This window comes from Pteropus alecto, unplaced genomic scaffold (assembly GCF_000325575.1).
Source record: "Pteropus alecto unplaced genomic scaffold, ASM32557v1 scaffold44, whole genome shotgun sequence".
NCBI classification, from domain to species: domain Eukaryota; kingdom Metazoa; phylum Chordata; class Mammalia; order Chiroptera; family Pteropodidae; genus Pteropus; species Pteropus alecto.
The window spans coordinates 7,767,222-7,772,504 of NW_006436812.1; the positions used below are offsets into that span (position 1 = coordinate 7,767,222).

A 5,283-nucleotide genomic window follows, 5' to 3' on the forward strand; every position below is an offset into this window, starting at 1 on the left:
TGCTTTCTCTGAATAAGGTTTTAAATGGATAAAATAAACATACAGAGGATTGCAAAGGAAACCGATTATATTGAAATAATCAAGACATCTTTAAAAAATCAGATTATAATATTAACCCACATGCTTCTTTACTAATGCATGAAATAACAAGATCTAGTGCAAGACTAATAACTTCCACAACTTGGAAGCAGCGAGGAAGGAAGTGCTATGACAAGACCTTCGCAAACCCGGTAACGTGACATGAAACTCTGAGACTCCCTTTGGCGACGAAGTGCCAGGTGGGGCTAGGACTCCGCACATCACAGAGGGAAATATTAACTGCCAATTAGTGGCTAGTGAGAGTAAAGATGTAATAATTTGCCCGCCAAGTACTTGAATCCCCTGAATTCTGTGCACTGACCTCTTGGGAATTTCCAGGTTAAAAATCTCTGCCTGAAGCAGTGGTTCTCAAATTTATGAGTGCTCGTTAAATGCATATTCCCGGGCTGGTCCCAGGGATTCTGAGGCTGCAGGTGAGGAAGAGACTGGTATCTGCATTTTGAACAAGTGTTCCAGGTGGTTCTGATTCCTGCCTGGGCCGTGTTCTAAGACAGAGTCTTTTAAAAATGTGAATATCATCAAGTCTCTCCCGTGTTGCAACCTTCTGGAGAGTTCCCGTTGCACATGCAATAAACTCCAGCTCCTGCTTTGGCCTTCAAAGCCCCACCAGGTTGTCAAGCCACTGCCCACCCTTTGATGTCCCCTCACCCACCACACTCCAGCCACCTCAGGGCCTTTGCACTTGCTGTGCCCTCTGTCCAGAATGCTCTTCCCCAGCATTGCTTGGTTGACTGCTTCCCAGCTCAGATGTCACTGACCACTCCATCTAAAGTGGCCACCACCCCAACACACACTGTCACCTTCTAACCTTTATTCTGTTTTATTTTTCATTATCTGACATGGTGTTATCTTTTAGTTGAGTTCTGTGTGGTCTCCTCCCCCACCGTCATGAGAGTTCCATGTGACCAGGGATTCTGTCTGGCTTGTTCGTTACTGTCTCCCAGAATAGCGTTGGGCACTGGCACAGAGGCGCTCAGTAAATATTTTTTAAATGAATGAATGAAGAAATGACACAACCAAGAGAAAAGGCGGAGACGGCCAGACTCCTTCAGCAGCCAACAAGCCAAGGGAAGGAGCTGCTACAAGGAGGGTGGAGTTGCTGCTGTGAATGCCACCGAAAGGTCAAGGGTAATGAGGCCCAAGAGATGAGAAAAGGCCATGGCTTTGGAGGTTCTGCCGCCCGGGGTGACATCTGGGGGCAGGGAGGCAGATCCTTCAGAGTGGCCAATGCCAGGGACTCTGACGTCTGGGGGCTGGAGGAGGGGCGGGAGGGGAGCCAGGCAGTGCAGACCCACGGGTGGGTGATGAGAACCGCAGGCCTGCAGGCCCGGAGGGCTGGCTCAAGCTTCACTGCAGAGGCAGCCAGTTTGGGGGTTCGGTGACCTGGATTTGTTCGGTGATTCACTCATTAATTCGATTTCAGTGGGGAGGAATAAGGGGGTCAAAGGCAGGGGGGCTGGAGCCAGACAGAGTGGGTTCAACCCTCACCTCTTCCACCTACCAGTTGCGTGATTTGGGGCAAGTTATATAAATCCTGCTAGGCTCGATGTCCTCATCCGTAAAATGGAAATCCGGCAATGCCCACCTCAGGATTGTAGTGAGGATGCAACGACCCAAGTGGAAACGGCCTGGGGCACAGAGAGTGCCTACAGGTGTAACTTGTTATTTCCTAACTGTGCCGCTTAGCACTGGAGCCGAGATGCCGAGATGAAGAGCCACTCAGCACGCACAGGGAGACAAGGAGACACGCCAGCAGCGCAGTGATGGCCCATGCAGGAGCAAGAGTTTCTCAAGGAGGTGCTGCCTCTTGGGTATCTTAAAAGTCAAGAGGGGTCCAAGAGTTAGGACCACAGGCGTGGCTGGACCACAGCCTAAGGGCCGGAACTGGGCAAAGGAGGCCACTTTATCTTGGGAGCAGCAGGGAGCCATGGGAGCCTTCTGCCAGGAGAGTGGTCAGATCTGGGGGTCCACGAGTTCACGGTGGCTGCCACGCAGACAGAGGAGGGAGGAGGGAGCCTGGAGTCAATGCTGACCCATGGGGAGACCACCGTGGGGATTTCTGAAGACAATGGTGGACACTGTGACCAAGGCAGCAGCAGAGGGCTCACCCCTCAGGACACTGGATCGCATCTGACACGTGTCTCACTAGGACGAGTACCTAAGGTGGCCGCCACACTCCCACCCAACTCTGTCAACCCTTATTTCTATCACTCCATCATGGCCAGCCAGTGGTCACAGATGAAGCCTATTATTCATATTCTCCCTGGGGGCTGCAGAGGGCATGCAGCCTCAAAGCTGGAGTGAGCCACCAGGGCAGAGCGGGCCTGGATTCTGGGCTCGGAGGTTACACACTGCAGCATCCACCCTCCTCTCCATACTCCCGTATTTGGAAATTCAGGCCCCAGGAAGGCCCAGCCAAGACGGAGACCCTCTGAAGTCCTCCAGGGAGCCACTCTACCGGTGCATTCCAACTGGCTCAGCATTCACTCACCTGTCAGGGTCAGCAGCTACCTGTACAATGGCCTTTAACTCTGTCCCCCCCCCACACACACACAGCTGAGTTCATCTCCCACCCTCCTCCCCTCGCTCACTTCCTTCTAGTCACACTGGACTCCTTGCTGCTCCACGCCATTCCCTCCGCCTGAAATGCTCTTCCCTGATCTCCCTTCCCTCCTCTAAGTCTTACCCAATGTCATTTCTTAGTGGTGTCTTCCCTGATCCCAATATTTAAAGTCCCGCACCCCTCCTCATTACTCCCTACTCCCCTACCCTTTATATTTTTCTTCCTAGCATTTATTATTATTTATAGCCAAAGAGATCTTTCTAGAATGTACATCGAACCTCCCTCCTTTAAGCCCGCCAATGCTCCAATGGTTTCCCATCACACTCAAAATAAAACCCAAGCTCCTCCCGGGACCCTAAATGACCTGGCCCCCACCCACCCGTCCAGCCTTATCTCCCTTCCTCCCTGAGCCTCTTTTTTGTGCATGAATGCACAAAACTCATTCCTACCTCAGGGCCTTTGTGTGTGCTTTTCCCACCTTGGAGAGAAACATGGATTCAAGAAATCTCTTACTTTCTTACTTAAGTAAAGGCACAAGCGCAATAATAAATGGGAAGTGACACTCTGCTTCTGTGTCAGGAGGACGATAGGACAATGGCCATCTGGAGGGTCCATAGCCAGGGCAAAGGGGGAGATGGCAGCTTGGCTCCAGCCAACTGGAGGGAGTGCGTAAGCCAGGGTTGCCGAATCTTCCAACTTTTCAAAAGAAGCCAGAAATCCCGATTTTTATGTGAAAACTCCTCATTTTGAATCAGCAATGAATTCTAATGTTTTCAAACACCACGTGAGTCAATTAAACACAGCTGAGCAGTAGTGGGGCCCTGGGATACCAGTGTACAACCGCAGACTTCGAAATCCAAGCATCACTGTGTCCGTGCCACTTCATTCTCAGATGGTAGAAATTCACTCCAGAGAGTGAACAAGAATGAAGCAAGGTCACAGAGCGTCGAGCGGCACATTGGGCTCCAACCTGGGACTTCTTTAACTCTTACTATGCACTAGGCTACACCACACAAGCGGGGGAATGCATCTTCAAGGCATGGACAGAATTTTTTTTAAATGTGGACTAAAATCTTTTAGGGCTTATCTGCAGGGGTATGTGAAGGGCTATTGTAGCACAAATGCTGGACTTCTGAGCAGGACATTCACGGGTGGGGTACTGCCCGATTCTGCCTGAGTCGCTCTTGCACGCCCTTCCTTCCTTCCTTCCTTCCTTCCTTCCTTCCTTCCTTCCTTCCTTCCTTCCCTTCCTTCCCTCCCTCTCTCCATCCCTCCCTCCTTCCTTTCTTCCTTCTTTCTTTCTTTTTAGGCGAGGCAACTTCTGGTTGACCTCACAGATTGCAAGGACCTTGTCAGCTTACAATTCTTTGATTTTTTTTTTATTTTTTATACCTGCAGCACCTGGTCTTCCTAGGTGGTCTCCCATTCAAGTACTAACCAGGCCCAACCCTGCTTAGCTTCCGAGATCAGACAGGATCGGGCTTGTTCAGGGTGGCATGGCCATAGACCAATCTTTATTTTATTACCCTGGAACCAGACAGCGTCTTTGCTCTTGCTACTCCACACTGCCCCCCCCCCCCGCCGCCCCCACCTCCTTATGCAAAAGGATCCTGGTTTTATCACTCTAGCAGAAGATTCTAAAAATATCTAGACTCACCAACTTCAGGGGTTTATTCTCTCATCTGGGAGGCACCCACAAAGCCTTTGCCAATATAAATGGCATTTCCTTTGGTATTTTTAAAGATCAGAGGATCCGAGAGAATACGGCAAGCTAGATGGGGCCTTTGAATTCATAGCTACCAAATGCCTCATGTTTGAGGTTTAAAAAAATGCTAAGGAGACCCAAAAGGTTAGGTTTCGAGATAAGGCACCAAACGAGAAATGAACATAGTTAAAATCATCTGGAAAAGTAGATTCCAATTTACTAGTAATAAAATTTAAATTAAAACATCCATGAGATAGCACTTCTAGCCGGTATGTTGGGCAAAGGTTTTTCAAATAAGAGTTTCTGGTGGAAGATGATGAAGGAAAAGTGGGTTTCCCCTGCAGGAACATTTACTTCTCACCGAATAGACATATGATCTCCCACATTCCCCAGGGTCCCCTACAAGTAGGAAGGGCTGTGTGACTAGTCCTGGCCACTAGGGTCTGAACAAAAATATGAATCACTTTTGAGTAAATGCAGAGAAAAGATGGTGTGTGACCTCTCCAGCTCTCACCTATGCTTATGGGGAGTCCGGGAGCCACATGTTGACATGTCGGTGTGTCCATCAGCCCGGGTCCCTAAGAAACCAAGTTAGCACCAGCCTCAGGCCCTTTGCACCTAGTCGTTCCTTCTGGAATGTTCTTTCTTCTTATCCTTACATAGCTGGCTCCTTTTCTCCATTCAGGTCCCAGACAGGATCCAGAAAGGGCCCAATCTCTCCACCAATCCAACCTTCCCTTCCCCAAGCCCTCGCACTGTGACATCCTGTTTAATTGTCTTCCTAGCCACTTTCACATTTTAAAATGATTATATTCTTGGCTCAGTCTCCTCATCTGTGAAATGGACAGTCAGACTCAACAGTTCCTAAGGGTCCTTCCTCTCCAACGGGACCCCCGGGGCTCTGGTAGGTACCAAG

The 5,283-nt window shown here is 49.7% G+C and overlaps 1 pseudogene; it reads right to left on the minus strand.

The window, feature by feature from the left end:
• Positions 1–4,051: 4,051 nt before the first annotated feature.
• Positions 4,052–4,170, minus strand: LOC112481664 (annotated as a pseudogene).
• Between the last annotated feature and the right edge of the window lie 1,113 nt (positions 4,171–5,283).